This window comes from Bubalus bubalis, chromosome 24, assembly GCF_019923935.1.
Source record: "Bubalus bubalis isolate 160015118507 breed Murrah chromosome 24, NDDB_SH_1, whole genome shotgun sequence".
NCBI lineage: Eukaryota > Metazoa > Chordata > Mammalia > Artiodactyla > Bovidae > Bubalus > Bubalus bubalis.
In genome coordinates this window covers 2,555,366-2,577,043 of record NC_059180.1, presented here as the reverse complement: position 1 = coordinate 2,577,043, position 21,678 = coordinate 2,555,366, and the positions used below count along the sequence as shown (strand labels likewise).

The following is a 21,678-nucleotide window of genomic DNA, read 5'->3' as shown; positions in this document are numbered from 1 at the left end:
AACAGAGGATGGCATGCTCAGATGGCATCACAGACTCAATGCACATGAGTTGAGCAAACTCCAGGAGATGGTGAAGGACAGGTGAGCCTGGCGTGCTGCATGCAGTCCATGGGGCTGCAAAGAGTCAAACTCAGCTGAGTGACTGAACAACAACAACCTATTATCTATCATCTGTCATTCATTCATTTATTATCTATCTGTCATCTCTCCATCTTTGTTCCTGTTTCTACCATTTGGAGAAAGAGGAAGAGGCTATGAAGAATCTTCATCCCCCATTTGAACTGAAACCCCTCAAATATTCTTCTTCTATTTCCAGTAGAAAATACTGTAGAATAAATCCGCACTGTCGCTTTTATGTTTTCTGATAAATATAGGTTCTTGAGTATAATTGTGACTTTTTAAGATATCATGAGCAGATATTTCTTAAATTTACATTCCATGCCCACTGAAAGACCTTGTCAGCACTAGGGAGTATGGTTGCTATGTTCTCTATAAAAATCAGATCATCTTCAGTGGCTAATAACAGATAATGGCGATAAGCACGTACTGAGAATGTGGGTAAGGAAATAGGGGAAATAATGAACATTTGCTGCGTGTCTGCCGTTTTCGAGGAGCTCTTTTTATATCATCTGACTTAATTTGCACAAACACTCTGGAAGGTGTGTTTGTGTACCTCGCACAGACGAGGCATCTCCTGGGCTGACTCACGCTTGAGTACAGGCTGCATCCATTCACTGCTGGGAGAGGATGCGCGGGTCTCCTGTGGGCCCTGGTGCTCATCTGGGTCACCCCAGGGAGCGCCTTCTCCCCTTTCCTCTAGCTTAGCGAGGGTCTGAAGGCACCCTTCCCACGGGGAGTCACGAGACGAGGGAGCGATGGAGCAGAGACCTGAACCCCTGCTCCTCTAGCATTTCATGGATCATATTTGGCCTCGACAAGTTTTCTAGGAAAGTGAGATTTACTGTATCATCCTCAAGTACTTTATTCCTTGGAGTTATAATCCCTATTCCATATTCTCAAATTAAGAAATTTGTTAAGCTTTATTTAAAAAAAATAAACACATGCACATATTCAAAATCTGATTACAAAAATTTCCTTGCATAGTTTTCAATATTTAAATTCATTTGATTAAAAAAACCCCTAAGGACCGTAAAACATAAGACAGACTAGACTGGGAGGGCCTAAAAGACAGTCATGTTTATCGCTATATCCCCGACAGCTGATGCTGTGTAAACGCCACCCAGGATTGTCAAACAAACGAGCACACTCCAGAATCTACACTCAGGGCTGCAAACTGCTTCCAAGTTTAGTCTGAACAAGAGATTTCTTCCCATCTTTCCAAACAGCAAAGTCAACACACACACTGGGCATCACCCAAATGGCAGACACGTCCCGTCCACGCTGCTGGGAGGGAGACAGAACCAGTCGGCGGACCACGAGGCAACAGCCTGCGTTCGTAAGGCCTGATCCCTGGGGTAGGCGACTGCCATGGCAGAGGGACGTGGTATTTAAAGACTAAGGAAACAGGTTTTACTTTCCTTAAATAGCATGTTTTAAAGTAAATTTCAACAAACAGATTTTTAAACAAATAGCACCTCTCACCCATTTTGCCAGACTCTTAAAATGGATGTGTTTCAAGTTGCGACGGCTGATGACGGCATGGTGACCACGTCTTCCGAATGCATCTTCCAAACACATGAGCTGTCCTTCAGAGACTTTCTACATCCAGCCCTCTGGTCTGCTAGACAGAGGACACTAGCTAGAACCACTTTCGTCATCAAAATTTCAAAATGATGTAATAACGATCCCAAGAGAAAAACAAGAGTCGACCCACACCCCTGAACACAGTTAACCATGAATGTGAGGGCCTGGAGGGCAGCAGCGGGGCCTGTCCTCTAACGCGATGGTCCACAAAAAGGCTGGCTTCCCATCCAACACTTCCTTCTCTTTTCGTTCACTCAGATTAACTCACCTTCCACTCCACAAGCAACCTCTCAATGCACCGGGACCATTAAACAGTTAAAAATATACTTCAAACGCGTACTTCCTGTTAGGAACGTGTTCTCTCATTTGTCACAATCTGTCAGGGATTTCAGAATGCACCCTTTCATTTGTAGGCCTCACTCTTTAGCAGTCACTCTTTAAATCCATCATTTGTCACAATCTGTCAGGGATTTCAGAATGCACCCTTTCATTTGTAGGCCTCACTCTTTAGCAGCCACTCTTTAAATCCATCTGTCTTCCTCCATGGGGCGAGAGGAGCCATTTAGCCATTTTGCATCCGGGTCCAGTCTTTTCCAAAGGGCAACTCTGCTGTGCTCACAGTGGCCGCCTGTAAGGAAGCTTTTCTCAGACTTTCCCGTAAACCACACATGCCAAGATACCTAATGCCAGCAGGCTGTGCTTAGTGAACAGCATCCTCACAACACCTGTATGATTGGCAAGTTCTAACATCAAAAGATATCACTTATCTAAATTATTATTCTCTTGGGGATTAGTATTTTCAAACTATAGCTCCACTAAAGCGAATGCCGGTGACAAAGCAAGAAACACACACATAATGCAAGCACATTATGCTTCTATCTTCATGGAAATATGAGATATAAATTAGTTTTAGCTCAGATTTAAAATATGCTAAATACTTATAACATTATTAACGTGAAGCCAAAATTACATATCAATTTCTTAAGTAATATAAAATAGGATAATTCCTTCATTAAAATGTTAATATCACCAAATAATTCAATTAAAAAGACGATATCATGTCTTCAAGAGAGACATTGTCTCCTAAAAGCTTATTATTCGTGCTAGATAGTATCTTTGTCTGCTTTTAACAAGCTTTAAATGCATTTTAATAAAATGATAATTTTCACTCTAACAAGTAAAAATTCCAACATGTATTGTATAATTTTGAATTATAATCATGCACATATGGGATTTTTTTTTTTTTCAGTTAGCCCCTCAGATTTGGTCAAGAACTCAGACACTTTTTAGAAATTAAAAAAGATGTCCTGTTTTTATTAATATTAAAAATGGCATATGATAATCATTTAAGACATGCATACGTGCTTGTCGTTCAGTCCTATCTGATTCTTTGTGACCCCATGGACTGTAGCCCACCAGGCTCCCCTGTCCCTGGGATTCTCCAGGCAAGAGTGGGTTACCATTTCTTTCTCCAGGGGAATCTTCCTGATCCAGGGATCAAAACCTGGTTTCCTGAGGCTCCTGCATTGGCAGGTGGATTCTTTACCACTGAGCCACTGGGGAGACCACAGTCAATTAAGTCAATAACAGATATTACTTGAAAATGTTTATGCTTAATAAAAATGTTAATATCTTTAAGAAATATGCAAGGAGGTACCAAGCTTTGTACAGTTCTTTCAGTAGGAAGAGGAGCACAAGCCTGTGCAGAGTCCAGGCGAGCCGATGGGAGCCTGGTGGTGGCAAGAGGGAGACAGGACACAGGAGAAGTTTGCAGGGGGCAGGAGAAAACAGGGCCAGGCCTCCCAGAAGAGCGGCTCCAGGAAGTGGGGGTGTTTCAGGGGTGAGCAGAAACAGGAAGACCCCTGGGAAACAGGAGGGAAGCAAGTTAAGAGCCAGGCGGTACACACCGACTTGGAGGGAATATATAGAGGGGTCAGCTGGCGCCTCTTCCTCAGGGGCAGCAGTGTGCTGAGAGAGTGAGGAGCAAGGGCGGCTGGGGAGGGAGAGTCGTTTGTGTGGAAACACTGACGGTGCTCCGAGATGAACACGGCATATATTTTCCAAGATGACCTATCAGGAGTAATCAAGTTCCTCAGGCAAACGTCCTTCTCTTTTTAAAATCAGAGGGTAGAATTCCCTGAGCACATTTAGAATTCACACCTAATACTCTACTCACTTTATGCAATAAACATAATTTATAGGAAATCTTTACCAAGATCCCTTTAAACAGTGTATTAACGGCACACCCCCAAGGGCTGTGTCCCTGCGTATTCTGTTTCCCGTGCGTGCCTAAGTGTGGGGGGGCATGCACACACATGTGACTGCCTGTGTGTCCCCTGTGAGCCTTCTTATCACTCAGCTCATGGAATAAGGGAGTGTGTCATTTATCAGCAACCTAAACTTACTGTTAATAAAACTTCTGGGCTCTTTTTCCTCCTGCTATGTGCAAGCTCCTCTCATTTACTTCAAACAGAAATATATACGCGTTATCAAGACATGCAAACCCAACCTTCTTCAAGTAATTGGGAATATGGTCTAAAATTATTAAATTGGATTTCTGTAAAGTTGTGTGTAGGGGAGCAGCTCCAATAAAATACCATTTCCACTAAACTTATTCCAGAAACCACACTTTCAGCCTGTTCATACTGAGGATCCAGTCACTTCCTAAACGTAGCCAGTAATTTTCCCTATTCACTCAGATGTTTTACTTTTATTATTTGGGGGGCTCATATAGCAAGTGACCTGTTCAGTGTTAAATAAATATTCACTGCAAATGGAGCTTCTTTTTGATTGACTAGTCTGCACTTGAAAAAAAAAATTAGAAAAAACTGTGCACAGAGAGAATCCCATGTAAATGCTGAAGGAAGACCTACTGCCTGGGGACTCTGAGTCAAGACCTGCTTACCCTTAGGGCAGGTCTAGGACCTCTTTTCAGAGAAGGCAATGGCACCCCACTCCAGTACTCTTGCCTGGAAAATCCCATGGATGGAGGAGCCTGGTAGGCTGCAGTCCATGGGGTTGCTAAGAGTCAGACACGACTGAGCGACTTCACTTTCAGTTTTCACTTTCATGCGTTGGAGAAGGAAATGGCAACCCACTCCAGTGTTCTTGCCTGGAGAATCCCAGGATGGGGGATCCTGGTGGGCTGCCGTCTCTGGGGTCGCACAGAGTTGGACACAACTGAAGCGACTTAGCAGCAGCAGCAGCAGGACCTCTTTTCAGCACAAGCCAACTGCAGGCCATCTGATGAGCTCCACGGCCCACACGTCCCTCTGTTCTTTCCACGGGTCTGGCCGACCACCGACAGACCCAGATGATGTTTTTATTCTCTTTCACCAGCTGGCTTAAGCGGCTTCACCTCCCTGCTCAGAACCCTCTGTCCATGAGAACCTGCTGGGTCCCCACTCTCGCCCAGCCCCGGCTCTCAGACCTCCTCCCTGATGCTGCCCGGCAGCGGGCGGCCTCCCTGGGCTGGGCCGTGGAGCCCAGTTCCTTCTCTGTGTCTTGTGTGATCACGGATGTTCTGCTGAGACACACATTATGTGACCAAGTATTATGTGAAAAGCCCTTCTCTTGGTGGGGGCGGGGCGGGAGAAATGCACACTAATCTGTTAAGTAATGATTGGATTCATTCAGGAGGTTTTGCTCCTAATGGATTTTTGAACACATAATTGCACATATTATCAGAATTAAGGCTCTTGTTCACTCAGACCAAATCAGAAGCACGGTAGGAAAACAGGTTTGACTTCTGTCTCTGAGGCTGTCAGGACAGCGATGTTCCGTGGCTGGGACTTATGCTGGGAGCTGCTGTTGGCATTAAGGGGTTTTCCGAGGTGGTTCTCTCCAAATTCTTCGCTGTTGAAATTATAGTTGAAAGCATGGATTTTCCCCTGGGTTTGCTGACGTTTGGTTTCACAGTGTTATGTTGCAAAAGAGAGTTAAGTTGCAGGAAGCCGTTTATCTGGGGAAGAATATCAGCGAAGGTGCAGACGCCAAGCTTCAGTGTCCCCTGAGAGCCAGGTCGGCAAGTCCCAGTCCCTGCAGTCTAGGACCTGACCCCTGATGGAGTCCACTGCCCTCCTCCCATCCCCTGGCCCTGTTTGAGGATCCCCCCCTAGGGAAAATCCTAGAGCTGCACCAGTCAGCTTTTGATTGGTATTCTTTACAGGGCTGAGAAAATGTTTAATCAGCATAATAGTCACAGAAGCCTTTGTATATATTCTTCCCACATCTAATCTATAAAAGTTTATTTAGTTTTGTTGGGCTCGTAAAACAGAAGTTTAGACTTCACAGGGTTCAGACTCCTCATTTTACAGATGGAAAGACTGAGGCCCAAATCCTCAGCAGTGAAAAACCAGAAAGCCTCTGAAGTTTCATGGTGAGCTGGGTTCTCTACAAAATAGACTCAAACCTTTGGAGTGGAGGCCAGGCTTTATAATAAAGGCCTTTTTGTATAACAATGTTTGAGTGCCTATGATAATATTGTTTCAGTTCTAAAAGAAACTAATTAATTTTCATCAAAAGCATTATGAATTAAAAAAAATCAGATGTGCTAAAAAATGAATGAAAACTAATGAAGGAATATCATCAATTTTAGTTAATTTGGAGAAGAAAGAGCCAAGTTCTATTTTGCAGGTGATAAAATTTTAACAATTTCTTTTCCATAATAAAAGTTCCTTTTTAAAAATTGCTAGAGACAAAGTTAATAAATCATATGCCATCTGTAGTCAAAGAGAAGACAATTTGAAGCCAGGGTATTCAATTTGGTCCAGAAGACAAAGGAAGGTGAGCCCACGCTCTGCAGAATCCTGAAGTCAACAGAGTCAAGGAGAATGAGTCTGTCCTCCCGTCTGGGTTGGCACCAGGCCCCACGCCCGGAAGTCGAGAGCCCACGGAGGCGCAGGTCGGCACAAGCCCCTCCATGATAGAGTCCCACAGGCGTCTGCTGGCTGGGCCGGGGCTTCCGCCTGCACAGTGACTGGGGAGGGGCTTCTGTGGGCGCTCGGGGCGCCCCGCCCCAGGGAGCGCGGGCGGGCCCCTCCTCTCCTTGCTGACGCCTGCTCTCCTGAGCCTCCACAAATGCCGCGGCCGTTTCCTGGCCGCACGTGCGCAGCCGTTTCCAGGCCGCACGTGTGCTGACACCACGCTCTCTTTGCCATGCAGACTTGGATGCCTTGTTGTCAGGCTGTCAGGGAGTCGATTCCAGGGACGCAGAGTGAGGAAGGAAGGGGGTGTTCCTCGCCCTCGGCCGGCATGTCAGCTGGACTGGGCTGCTGGTCTGGGCGCGGGAGGTGATTGAGACCTTCCTCAAAGTGTCTAGGTGACTTTCCCCACTTGTTATGCATCAAGGCCCACAGCAGAATGGGTGCACACAGGCTTGGGGACGAGTGAAGCTTGGGATGACAGTTTCGGCAGCAAGTCTCTCACTAAGCTGTCCTTTCTGGTCTTGAACTCTGAGCCATCTCCCTGAACTAACTGGAGGCTCAGAGCGGTCCAGGTCCATGTGGGTTCTGTCTAGAGCAGTCCTTCTCAAGTTCTACTATCAGAATCTGGGGAGCCGGCCGAGCCACAGGTTTCTGGCTGTGGCCCCAGAGGTGCTGGTCACCAGGTTGGGGTGAGACTCTGAGAATCTGCGTGTCTAGCAAGGATCCAGGTAATGCTGACACTTGTGGTCCCCGGACATACTTTGAGCAGCTTTGCTCTAGAACCTCTGCACAGCACCACTCGAGAACTCGGCTGTTCAACCAGCAGCATCACCTGGGAATGTTAGAAATCTTGGCTTTCTCAAACTTTACTGTTTAGAATAGGAATCGCCTAAATATCCTGTTAAGATGCAGAATTTGATAAAGCAGCCGTTAAGATGGAGCTCAGAATTTTGCATTTATAACAAGCTCCCAAGACGATATGATAATTATGGTCCAAGGACCATACTTTGGGTTTGGTCTGATAATTTTCAGGGATGGCTACATAGTAACATCACCTGGGCGCTTAAAAAGGGTCCTGAACCAGCCCAATAACTTTCTTGGGTGTCCAGGGTTAAGGAGAGAGTCATATACTTAACGATACTTTTATTCCATTCTGTCGCTTTCCCTATGATATTATTAAATACACTGGCCCAGCACTTCTGAGTTTCCTCTGACTTCTCCTTTGTCAGTGGACCTCCCGTTTCCACTGTCCGGGCCCTTCAGGAGGGCAGTCAGCGGTCCTCAGCTCCACACCCCCTGCCCCACCTCTTTCCCTGTTTCAACTTTCATTTCCAAATTAAGCACAGGCCTCTCACTACCACTTTCACTGAACGTGGGCTTCACATATTTATGCCCATATCAACCATAAGAGAATTTTGAGAAACTATATCCCCTGTATCCCTTTCACATCTTTTAAGCTTACATTTTAAACGATTACATTGAATCCAGGAGATGGTGAATGACAGGGAAGCCTGGCGTGCTGCAGTCCATGGGGTCGCCAAGAGTCGGACATGACTAATCGACTGAACAACAATTAAATGTTTCTAGTGTATTTTAAATAAACCTTCAGATCACTCTTTCCCAGGCACCTAAAAGGGACCTAGATTCCTTTGTGAAATGATGCCAGCCTTCATTCATTTAAAAATCTCCTTTTAATGTCTAGAAATTTTATGTCATTCTTTTTTCTCCTTCAATCCATGACAGAATTCTTTTTTTTTTCCATGACAGAATTCTATTCATTGTAGTATGTTTTATGTTTGAAAGTCTTTTATCATTGCATCACACTTCTCTACATAAGAAAGGAGAGATATTTCAGTTTTTTCAAATTCCTCTAATTCTAAAACTCTATATGTTAAAAAAATTTCTAGGTTGGTTATCCATTATAATTATTATTAATATTTAATAAATCAAACCAACATATATCATTACAAATTTTGAAAAATACTGAATATAAAAAGTAAAATTCTACTGGTAATGCATCTCTTAATGAGATGAATGAGACTGTTCTCTTTTTAATTAGTTCATGTATTCATGGATGAATATTACTTCCAGCTAAAATGAGAAAGCATTCAGCATCAATTTTATTCCTATTTTTTGTTTTTATAAATGTATGCACCAAGAAAACTTATTTTCATAAATAAGTAGATGAGAATGGAAGTTTCATTGTAACAATGTCAGTCACTTCTTTGACATTATTCTGATGGCTATGCCCAAAGTCACACAGTAATTTATCACCAAACATTATTTTTCATGATCTATTGGCTGACAACTTGACTAGGTCCTCCTTCCATTTTGTTGAAAGCTAAGAACTGTAAGCCATCCAGCTTGCAAGAGGATCTCTTACCCAGTTATTAAGGGCATCTGCTTTCTCAGCACTGACCCCAGTGTTTGAAATTATCCTTCGTCTGACAAGTGGAGGGCTTGACAGTCCAGAGCAATGCAAGGAAGAAAGACTAGCCTTTGGTGGGACGAAGCCTCTTCCCTTGTGTGGTGGGAGAACAGCAGTTGAGAAAGGGAGGGGACGCCCTGCTCCTTTGCTGCAGACAATTCCTTGGGCAGATCAGTCCGGGAGACAGTCCATGCGTGAACGCGGGGTAGAAACTGGTTCCTGGAAACCCATCCATCTCTGGGGCCCCGGAGTAACTGAGCCCCTGGATGGAGGTGAACCCCATCAGTTAATGGAGAGCAGAGGGCACCAAGCAGCCAGGCAGCAGGGATGACTCCGCCGAGCACTGTGAGATGCTCCCAACTTCTCTGCCTGACTTTCGCTCACCTCTTTCTGATAGAGATCGGGCACTGCAGAAGACATCCCGCTATGAGAAGGACAGTAACTGGCGCCTGGCTGGCGTCCTTGTCAGGGCAGCTGTCCGGGACCGCCAGGACTGCCCATGAGACTCAGGTGGCAGCCACTCTGGCTCCCCGCTGTCTTGAGGGTATGTGGGTCCAGGGCCACCAGCTCTTCAGTGTCCATGTGGAATCTTCTGGATTTTTTAAGGCTGTTTACATTTCCTGAACAGGCCTCTCTGGGCCTCTGCTCAGACAGTCTGCTTCTCATCCCGGAAGTTTGTATGTTCCAGCCGTGAACAGAGTGGGGTCTGTTGACCCCAGGCACTGCTGTGCCCTAATCAGGGCAGCCTCTTCCCCAGCTCTTGAGCCAGTGAACTCCCACTCAACCCTTGGTCTCAGTCAGCATCAGTCCCTCAGGGACCACCTTCCCAGGGTCCTCCAGATGAGGCTGGATGTCCACCTTGGGGTTTCCATAGTGACCTGGGCTTCTCTCTATTACGGCTCACATGCTTCTTTTCATCACCTATTTAATTAGATGACCTTCGCACCCTTGGCTCCCCTGACTATCCAACGTCTGGCACAAGCCTTGGCGTATGAGATATTCTGTAAGGAACTGTAATGAGGTCATCAGTCACTTACCAAGTACCCCACACTGGCCATGAGCTGACCACTTCTTTGGGGCGCCGTTAACACAGATTATTATAGACCCTGGAGGTGCACAGTGCAGCTGCCCCAGAGGAGTGACTGACCACCCGTCTTTGCCAACAGAAGCCTGCCCAGGGGAAGCCGCTCCGTGGCTGCAGACCTTTGGCGCATGAACCCAGGTGTGCATCTGCTCCCACCAACAAGGGGGCTGGAGCCGGAGTGTCACTGGTCACAACAAGCCCTCGCCACCTCTACACAATTCTAGGAGCACATAGAGACCAAAGGCGGTGCGCAGGTGGCTTCAACGGGAGTCCTTTTGTACACAGAGTGTTATGTGTTCTCACAGGACTGTTCTGTCTACTGTACTCCTTGGACACATGCAGTCACTAAAATTAAAATAGTAAAGTTAAAAAGCCACCTGCTCAAACACTCTAGTCACATTTCGAGTACTCAACAGTGCCCTGTGGGTACTGGCCACCACACTGCACGGCTCAAGTAGAGAGGACCCCCATCATCACAGAAACTGCCCACGGGTCAAAGCTCAGGTGCCCCCAGAGCAGTGGTGGGAGATTCAGAAACATTTCTCTCCAAACAGGGGGTCTGTCAACACAAACACCCGAGTTCCTCAAGAATGAAGAGACTTCTCTCCCACCCTGAAACAGCTGCCCATCTCACAGCTTTAAACCTGCAATCATTCCACATTCCACAAGAACGTTTTCCCCAAAGAGCAGTGTGCTCCCCGGGAAGACCCGAGACTCTGCCTCAGGAGGAGGTGCTCAGCGAGGGAGACCGCTCCTCCGGGGGAGGTGGCAACTTGTCAAACAGTTTCTGAGGTCAGAAAAGTTTCTCTCAATGCTTAAATACTGGTTCATGGGTTTTTAAGGTGTTGTGTGGACTAAAGGAGACCCAGGAAAGGAGTAAACACATGCCACAGATGGGAAGTCTGGACTCCTGATCTAAGACCTCAGGAAAGAAGCTACAAGAGATAAAAGAAATTGGGGGCAGTTGTGAACTGAATGGTCTTCCCCTAGAGTCCATTCCATGGACTGTAGTCCGCTGGGTTCCTCCGTTCGGGGGATTCTCCAGGCAAGACTGGAGTGGAGTGCCACTTCCTTCTCCAGGGGATCTTCCTGACCCAGGGACTGAACCCACATCTCCTATGTCTCCTGCGTTGCAGGTGGATTCTTTACCTGCTGAACCGTTGGGGAAGCCCTAAAATCCGTATGTGGAAGCTCTAACCCTCCTTGTGACTCGCTTTGGAGATCCAGCCTCTGCAGAGGGAATTAAGGTAAAATGAGGTAATGAGGTCAGCCCTGATTTGATTTGGTGTCCTTACTAGAAAGGAAAAGATGCCAGGCATCTGGCTTCCCGCCCTCCCCCGAAGGGCGCACAGAGGACACAGCGGTCTTCAAGCGGGGAGAAAGGTTTCCCCAGGAGGCACCCCGGCACCTGGCTCTGGGACATGCTGGCTGCACTGCCCTGTCCGTGGCGTCTTGCTGTGGCAGCCTGAGCTAGGACGAGAGTTCTAACTTGTGTGTCTAAGTCATTTTGTGCACACGTATATGAGTCATGCATGTAACACATGAGTTATGAGGAAATCAGTTTCTATGGATCACATACTGGATGGCTTAGAGATGAAGAGCGTGTGCTAATGGTCCAATTGTAAAGCAATCCCTCTCTTACGTTACAGTCTGATACACTGGTGCTATATCATGCCACAGGGCTCAGTCAGCTCTGCCCGCAGAAGGACCCCGCTCCTGAGAAAAGTGATGCTGACGGCTTGGAGGCTGTAATTTCACTGATCTGTTCTATTTATCTCTAACGTAACCTGTCTCTTGAATTTTTTTTCATGTTTTCTCTATATAAGCCTACACTAATAGTAATACAAATAAGAACCGCTGTGAGCTCTTCTCACAAAAAGGGTTGCTTCAACACACATCTCGCACATAATAACTTCATGCTTATCAACCAGAGGGCTTCCCTGATAGCTCAGTTGGTAAAGAATTCACCTGCAATGCAGGAGAGCCCGGTTCAATTCCTGGGGCAGGAAGATCTGCTGGATAAGGGATAGGATACCCACCCCAGTATTCTTGGGCTTTCCCTGTGACTTAGCTGCTAACAAGTCTGTCTACAGTGTGGGTAGAACTGGGTAGGGAAGATCCCCTGGAGAAGGACTAGGCTACTCACCTCTGTATTCTTGGGCTTCCCTGGTGGCTCAGACAGTGAAGAATCTGCCTGCAATGCGGGAGACCTGGGATTGATCCCTGGGTTGGGAAGACCCCCTGGAGAAGGGAAAGGCTACCCACTCCAGTATTCTGGCCGGGAGAATTCCATGGGTTGTATAGTCCACTGGGTCACAGAAAGTTGGACATGACTAGTGACTTTCACTTTCACTTTCCCAACCCTACCTTTTAAAGCAGGAGAAGGATTAGAAAAGGAAGGGGCAGACACTCAGACGTGTGGGGAACGTCCGCCTCCAACTTAGGACGCCCGGGGAAAGTGCTGGTTTGTCTCCTGCTCCCAGCAGGGCAACTCTGACAGCAGAATCCGGCCTGCCTGGATCACCAGTACGTTGTCAGGGGCCAGCACAGCGCTGCCGCTCACCAAGTGCTGAATGAGCTCAGGTGTGCTGAGTGAACCAAACGCTGGACATATGGGTGGACGGGTATTCTAAGAATCTGGGATTTAACTACATGATCAGAGAGAGCTGAGAGCTGGGAGCACAGAAAGCAGGGGAGATGACTTTGTAGGGAATTTAAGAGAAGAACAGACTTTGAGGCAGGAAGTAGAAGGACACAGGCTAATTTAATTTCCAAGTGACAATGTCCAACAGCACCACCTGAGATTCTGTTCTCAGGGCCTAACTTCCTGATCACTTTTTCTCCTGTTACCAGTAGGTGCATAATCTCTTGGACGAGGGAGAGAGAGAAAGAGGGAAGCCGGAGACCTGAGGGCCAAAAGGAGTCATTAAACAGAAAACAATCGATAATTGAGGAGGTGCATGGGAGCAAGACTTCCATGTCAGGTCACCTTACTAAGTCAAGCAAAGTAGTTAAATAGCTAGAAGATAATCAGGATTTTAGAGTCGTCATGGACTTAAAATCATTCATGCAACTTTCTACTTAGCAAGGACTGGACGCTGAGAAGTACCGGGAGAGAACGTTTGAGCGAAGGTGATGGTTACAGTCACAGAATCAGTGGGTCCTCCGAGGGGAAGTGAACAGCGGAAAAGCAAACAAGCACTGCACCCGAGGGTGAGACAGTGGAGAGGCCTCTCGTGCGGGAGTGGGGGGAACCGAAGCAGCTGGAGGAGGACAAGAGGACAGCTGGTGAGAAGGCACCGAGCAGCCACAGGTGGCAGAGGTCAAGGGCAGGAGGGCACAGGGACTTCCCTGGTGGTCCTCTGGCTAAGAATCGGCCTTGCAATGCAGGGCACGTGGGTACCATCCCTGGTCAGGGAACTAGGATCCCACATGCCGCTGGGCAGCTAGGCCCGCGCACCACACCCGCAGAGCCTGGGAGCTGCAGCAGACAATCTCACACGGCAACAGAGAATCTGCGTGCCGCAACTAAGACGCAACACAGCCAAATAAATAAATGTTAAGGGAAAAAAAGAACAAGAGAGTACAAATAATGGTCCATTGCGCAGGGTGAAGAATGAAGACAGGGAAGAAAGCAATGCATTTGCTTCACTCATTCACAAGTCTTTACAGAGTTCCTATTACTTGCCACGCATTCTTCGAGCCGCACAGAGAAACAGACAACCCCCCCTCCCCCACCCCCGGCCTGGTGGAAAGTATGTTCTGGTGGAGAAGAGGCGCAGGAGATGCGGTTTGAAGCCGGGGGAGTGGCCACCAGGACGGCAGGTCTAGTGGTCCCCAGCCCCACGGAGCACAGTCCGACCCCAGACATCCTGTCGTAACCACCTCGCTGGTGCTGCGTCCCTCCATCAACAGGAGATGAGAGGACAGAGCTCTGCTAACAACGCTTCTCTGGCCCTGGAAGAGAAACGTCCATTTGGCGTTTAACATGCTGTATCCTCAACATTTGCTCATGGATCCACCTCTCCTCAAGAAAGAGCGAGCTCAGGAAGGGCAGGAATCGTGTGTCCTATTTTTTTTTGGCCACGTGTGGCAGCATGTAGGGTCTTAGTTTCCTGATCAGATGGAACTCATGGCCCTTGCACTGGCAGTATGGGGTCTTAGCCTCTCTGGACTGCTGGGGATGTCCTAAGAACCACGCGTCTCATTCATTCACTTAGTTTTCTCAGTGTCAAGTATAATGCCTGGTAGATATTAGGTGCTCAGCGTTTTCTGAACAAAATACCAGGGAGGAAGTCTGAAGTTCTTAAATGGGGGTTATACATTTTGGAAGAAAAATGAGAAGCCAAGGAGACGACCCTGCAGCACTTCCGACTGCTCCTCCTCAGGTGTTCGGGGCTGAGCGCGGGATGACTCCGGAATGGCAGAGGATGCCAGCTGCTCCCGCAACGATGGTTCAGCTACTTCCCTGTGCATCCTGAGTGTTCTTCTGGGCCAGGGATTCAAGATGTCTAATGACCATCAGGCCAGCAGGGTAGGGGCAGCATCCAGTGGGCACTGAAGCCCGTGGGGGCGCACTGGTGACCACCCAGTCCCTCAGGTGCAGACTTCAGAGGTAGATTCAACCCAGCTGATGTCAATGCCAGGACAGGGTTCAAGAGAGCAGAACCCCTGCCCTCATCTTTGCAAGACCATGGTCACCGTAATGATGCTTTTAATGTTGTGGTGAAAATGAAGAAAGGAATGAAAGGCTCTAACTACGCCTGTTCACTTTATATTTCTTTATGATGGTACCATTGTTTGCATAGGTTTTTCTGAGGACGTTTTCCTCTATTGAGTTTGGTCTTCCTGAGTAAACCACTGAAACTTTCTTAGACGAGCTATTAACCAAAGGGCAGCCTGTCTGTCTGGTTTTCATACCTAGGACACTCAGACTAATCCGTATGCTTCCCAGAGTCTGAAGGGATGGAAAGGGAGCAGGCTGAATTCGGGAGGCATTAGTGCTGGGAACCCTCCCAGATGACAGCAAGCCTTGCTGTGCTTCCGCCCTGTCTGAATCCATACAGCCACTGAGCGACGCCCTGATGGGGAGGTACGTTAGCATGTGGACAATCTTTCAACGGAAGTGAAGGGAGCTGCAGGGAGAGGGTCATTTAATACCAGCTGGGATACAGCTCAACGAACTCCATTATCAGCAGAATAGGCAAACAGACAAACCACCCACCCGCAGGGCCAGCTGACTGGGTCGCCGCCACCGCTTATGTCTTCTGCAGCTCTAACTCCTACTCCCAGGCCCCGGCTGGGGACCAAAGTGAAAAAGCAGCCATCCTTCCACCAGAGTTTTTGCTCTCCTGGGTTTTTGTTTGTGTCCTGCTCCCTGGGAAAACCACACAGTACTTCCTTCAGGCTCCCCAGATCGTCATTCTCATCTGCAACTAAAGTGAACTGGAAAATCCCGAGCTCACATATCTGTGATCCTATAAAACTACAGGAAAGAGCAGTCCTCAGAATCCACCTTAAGAAGCCATGCTTGCCTGATGTTCCTGGGCCAACAGCAAGTTACACTGACCATCAGAAGTCTGCTTCTTACACTCGCAGACGCCCTGCTGTGCCAGATATCGAGCTACATGAGGCTCTGAGAGTGGGGACTGACTTTGTGCCAAGCAGGATATTCTTGAAGATCATGAGAGGTGACAGGGCACAAGCAGGATAATTGCCTGAAATAACAAAGAATTACACGCAGAGACCATTGCGGAGGAGTCACCAGTTAGAACACAGAAAAAGGGTCTACTTCTTAAGATCGGTTTCTGGCTCCTATTATTTATGACATAAATGTCATCTTTTTTACATCTCAGATACAAAATGTTCTTGGAAGAGCAGGGGACTCCGGCACTTGGGATCTGGTAATGGTCTTCAGAGCAGCTAAGTGGCCTTTCTCTTTAACAACATTTTACCTGATTTTCTTAAGATTTGATTTAATATTCTCAGCCACCGTGTAAAGAGCTGCAATTTTAATTACCTGCTGTAACTGCCTTCTGTAAGAGCCAAAAGAACATCATTTATTGTAATCAGTAATAAAACATTATGACTAATCGGTAAAGGTAGATCTGAGCTGTTATCAGAAGATGACCAAACATCAGGCTGCCTACTTAAGGCACCAACCAGATTAAGGACCTTCAATACGATTTTACAAATTGAAAACAATTCTGCTATCTAAATAATCTACAAGCTGGAGTTGGAAAAACCTTAAAAAGGCCTAAGGAAGAGAAGCTAAACAGATGTTTCTGAATTATCAGATTCCGAATACTGAACTCATTCATAAAAAGAAATGGTACTGGGAAGTGTGTGTCGTTTTTATTCAACAACTGAGAAAACCACGTTTACGACTAACAACTAGTTCTGCCGTCTCATCTCAGAGGATAACTACGACTTTGCCTGGGATTTCCCCAGACAAGATGGACAGTGAATAGACGTTAGAGTTCATAAATGATTGTACAGAAAATTCAATTTTCCATCCCCTTTGTCTGTACAGTCTAAAAACTCCTTATCTTTGGTCAGAACTAGGAAGATACTGCATAAGTATACAGTAAGTTAAAATGTTACAATATTGAGTTATAATGTTGAGTTGCTCTCCAAATGTTATTAAGTTTTGAAATGTTATGTTTGCATAGTATGAGCCTATAGTGAAATGTTCTTCAATTCTCAGTTACCTAAATTTAGGATGTGGCTGTTGGCTAGGGTTAAGACACTGGACCCCAAAGTCAAGGGTAAAAGTCGTTAGAGGTACTTCTATCGACAGTTCTCCAGCTGCCTCAAGAGTCGTGTGTTTAAATATCTGGCTATAGGGACCTCCCTGGTGGTAGAGTGGATAAGAATCCACCAGCAAATGCAGGGGACACAGGTTCGATTCCTGGTCTGGGAGGATCCCACATGCTGTGAAGGAGCTAAACCCGTGCGCCACAACTACTGAGCCCGCGCTCGGGAGCCCGCGAGCCGCAGCTACTGAGCCCCCGCTCGGGAGCCCGGGAGCCGCAGCTACTGAGCCCCCGCTCGGGAGCCCGGGAGCCGCAGCTACTGAGCCCCCGCTCGGGAGCCCGGGAGCCGCAGCTACTGAGCCCCCGCTCGGGAGCCCGGGAGCCGCAGCTACTGAGCCCGCGCTCGGGAACCCGCGAGCCGCAGCTACTGAGCCCGCGCTCGGGAGCCCGGGAGCCGCAGCTACTGAGCCCGCGCTCGGGAGCCCGGGAGCCGCAGCTACTGAGCCCGCGCTCGGGAGCCCGGGAGCCGCAGCTACTGAGCCCGCGCTCGGGAGCCCGGGAGCCGCAGCTACTGAGCCCGCGCTCGGGAGCCCGCGAGCGGCAACAAGAGAAAGCACCTCAGTGAGAAGCCCGTGCACCGCAGCAAAGAGTCGCTCCCAGTCGCTGTAACTAGAGAAAGCCTGTGGGCAACAGTGAAGACCCAGTGCGGTAAAAAATAAACACATATCTGGATATAATCACCTGAAGTGGTACGGTTAGTAAGGGGGCAGGAGGAGAGGGGTTTTGGGGAAATTCTTAAAGCTGAGTTTTGTGGAAGAGTCTGTAAAAAATCTGATTAGGCAAATCACTGCCTAATTTATTTGTGCCCTTAAATAACCATGTTATAATTGGGAGAAGTAAATGAATACTATGGCTCATTTACCGCATCCAGCTGGTCAGGATCTGCTTGGTGAATGGACTTCCTCCGTGTACTCCCCTCACTCCCGGGGGGGCGGGGGGCGTCTCATTCACTCACTCTGCAAAATGCACCCCAGCATGTCAACAGGAATGCTTGGGAAGTGGGGGAGCAAAACCGTGCCTGTGGGAAACACTGAGACCAACCACATCCCACCTGACAGCCCACGTGGTGTCTAACGTGTTACAGGAAACACCGCCACTTAGCTGTTGGATGTTGTGATTTATCCCCCTGATGCGCGCTGGTCAGCGCTGGCTCCAGTATCATCTCCCACGACACCCGAAAGCCCACCTGTGTCCAGGTGAGTGGGGTCTAAGTCCAGGCCACCCAAGCCGACCTCAGCTGGTCGCAAAACGGGGCCAGGCTCCACACTGCGTCTACACGGACAGCACACGGGCTTTACCAGGACTGAATGGTTAGCGGAAGTGGTTCTGGGGTCAAAACAGAAGCTCTCGCTTTTTAAAACACAGCCTCCTCCTCTGTGGCCAGGTGTGGAAGAGCTCCTGACAGAGAACCTCCAGACCAGGGGGTGCTGCCTTGGGGAGCGGCCACTTTGCCCACACATGTAGCCTTTTCCTGGGGCTCCCCACATCAGTACACAGCTCACACCAAGGGCCCGGCCCAGCCTCCCTCCTAGAGGAGAAACTAGGGTGTTTGGGAGTCAGACAGACCTTGGCTTGAATTCTCAACTCTCCATTTAACTTCTTGTGCTTTCCGTCAATAGCCTAACTTCTTAGGGCCTTAGCGACCTCAGCTTTGAAATGGGTGGATCATTAACTCCCAGGGCAGGTGTGGCATTTCAGGAGGAAAACGTATGTGAAACACCTATCTTTATCTCAAGGAGCAAGTACCCTCTACCTGTGCCCTTGAGGAGTCACTCAACAGCTTATTTATAAATTATCACCAAATCTGATATAGCTTAGACAAGTTTTTGCTGTTACATCACCTAAAAGAACTTTTTAAAAACTAAGTTATCATTTCCATAGCATAAGTTGACATCTGAAGTTTTTAAACACAGATTTGAAGAAGTGTAAAGAATATAATTTCTGGTATATTTTAATATTTTAATGTTCTAGTATATTTTAATAATATAAACCATTGCAGTACTCTTATATGTATCCAAAGGAACCTAAATATTTGATAGAGCAGGTCTAAGGATTTGATACACATCAGCACGCATTTAAACAATTCATGAACAACCTCTAGTTTTTAATAGTCAGAAATTTTCCATTTCTATTTTCCTTTCTGAATTTGTGTTTCCATTATATTCCTCCGACAGAATTTTATCCTGATTTATTGTGTTTAATGATTAAATGTATTTTATTGATCACCCTATCACAGCCTCTGAAAAACTATGTATATCAATTAAAAATTCCCAGCAAACAAAGGCTTCCGGAGTTAAACAAACCTCATGCTCTACACTGAGCTACTGCTACAATTATTACTTGCACCCTCCAAAAAAAATACATGTGTAACAGATTTTAGTGAATATTATATACAAGAGAAAAAAATCACAGGACATGCATGAGATGGATGGCAAGGCTTACCCTCATTCTAATCCTACTTTTCTTTTTTGTAGACGTAACTGCTGGGAAATTTTGCTCATATAAAAAAGTAGATGAAAATGGAGGGAATTCTGTTATAGAAATCTCTCTCAATTGTTTAAATTCCTCTGAGTATACCACAAGTCACAGAGTAATTTATTAGATATGTAGACTACTATTTGTTCCAATAACAAACTCTGCAATCTCAGAGCTTAGCACACAGAGTTTTCCGCTGGTTGTTGGCTGTTGTTTAGTTGCTAAGTTGTGTCTGACTCTTTTGTGACCCCGTGGACTGTAGCCCGCCAGGCTCCTCTGTGGGAGCCTGGGATTCTCCAGGCAAGAATACTGGAGTGGGTTGCCATGCCCTCCTCCTCCAGGGGATCTTCCCAATCCAGGATTGAACCCGTGTCTCCTGCTTTGGCAGGTGGATTCTTTACTACTGAGCCACATGGGAAGCCCTTTCCTACCCACATTGAGTCTCACGCAGCTGGGGTGACTCCTCAGGGCTGTTCTTTCCATGCAGTGGTTCAGCCTGCCCTGCTGGCGGCTCCACCATCTGCACGTGGCCCCTCCATGGTGGGCCCACAGGGGAGGGGGAGCGTGAAGGTGGCCTGCTAGCTCTTGAACACACGGCCTGAAGCCACCGCCCCTTCCACTCACTGTTCGCTGAGTAGAGCGGGGCAGTCCCCAAACTGCAGGTCTGGAAATACCTGCCCATACTGAGAGCAAGCGGGCTTTCTGTCACTTGGCGATCGATCACGGAAGATTGCTTATAATAAAGTGTCAGCTGACAGTGCCTTTGGGATTTGCCTCATTTTGTAGACAGCAGGGAATTGAAAACACCTGATTTATAAAAGGATTTGCTTCCCAGCTATTCGAGCACTTCACTGTCTCAGTTCTGACACCGACATTTAGAATCACCCCTTTGTTTGGCTCCTGGAGTTTGTGCCCTCAGATGACGCCTGAGCTGAAGGTTCGGGAAGAGTGGGACACACACCCACAGGAGAGGGACAATGCTGAGAAAAGTCTCCCGGCACGTGGGGCATCCTCAGGACGGTCTGGGTTTTATCTTTAATTTTTAATTATTATCATTGGCCATGCTGCGGCTTGCAGGATCTTAGCTCCCCAACCAAGGTTCGAATCTGGACGCAGGCAGCGTGAACACCGAGTCATAACCATTGGACTACCAGAGAATCAATCCCCAGGATGATCTGATCTTTACAAAGAAGATGAGGAAGCAGTTGGAAACAGCTGCCCTGAGAATCACACCAGACTGCTCACCCTCTGGGAAGTCTCTATGCACCCTGGAGGGCATCGTAGCCCATGTGAGGAGCACTGCTTTGGGAGAGTGGAGATGTTGGGCACCCCAAATGTGCTTGAAAGCGGAGGGCAAATTACAACTCATGCTTGAACCCAACACCCCAGGGTTTACCAAGGACGAAGTTAGACTGAAATAAGTCACAGAGAGCGAAAAGGAAGACAGCTTGGGATGAGAAAAGATGGGAATTTGATGGAGAGAAAACGAGTAGATGACAAAAAAACAACCCGGCTTTGTCTTGCGCACGTGGGGAGAGAATCAGGGCCTCGTTATTTTTAATCACTTTGACCTTTATTTCTCAAGTCTGGCTGAGAATCCCTAGCTGTACACTTATTCCAAACCTCATCCACCACCGTGGACACATACACCAGAACTGGCATTTTCACTTGTGTTTTTGAACTGGCACCGTAAGAAGAGAACTAATCATCAATGCTGTTATGCAGAGGGGGGTCCACCAATGGGATGGCCCACCACACACGGCACGCAAGCCGCCCCAAGGCAGATCGAAAAACTCTCATTTTCAAGGCGGGCAGGATGCCTTCATATGTCCATTTGCTCTCAGAACCTTCCAATGGGCCGTGGTTTCACTTTTGCCTGGTAGGTGGATTCATGTATTTGTGTATTTTTAATAAACTAACTCTGACAGGGTAGACAACTGGATACAAAGTACCCCTGGGGGGAAGTCACAGATCTGAGTTACAAGCCTAGCAAGGGAGCCACAGAAGCACAAGTGGCAACACTGACATCCGGGCTCTCCATCAGCCGCTCCAGGACAAGCCGCCCTCCGCAGTCAGATGGTGAAGAGCCTGTCCAGAGAACTGGACCCCATCAGGAGGACCAAGCAAAACGTGGGCTTCCATTCACCAAGCGTATACTGTGTCCTGAGACACGAACTGAAGATAGAATGACGCCGTCACGATTCGCAGGATACTCAAGATACCGTTTTCTTCACCTTCCTGTACCTC

General features: G+C 47.5%; 1 protein-coding gene and 1 long non-coding RNA gene across 4 annotated transcripts in view; one reads left to right on the top strand and one right to left on the bottom strand.

Annotated features, from left to right (window-relative positions):
• The window catches only part of SDK1 (sidekick cell adhesion molecule 1), a 628,823-nt gene that overhangs the window by 257,066 nt on the left and 350,079 nt on the right, over window positions 1-21,678 (bottom strand). The gene's annotated exons all lie outside the window — the stretch shown is intronic.
• LOC123331647 lies at window positions 22-1,749 on the top strand. The gene is made up of 3 exons (XR_006548402.1): window positions 22-81; window positions 1,347-1,475; window positions 1,615-1,749. It is a non-coding gene; the product is annotated as an uncharacterized LOC123331647 (long non-coding RNA).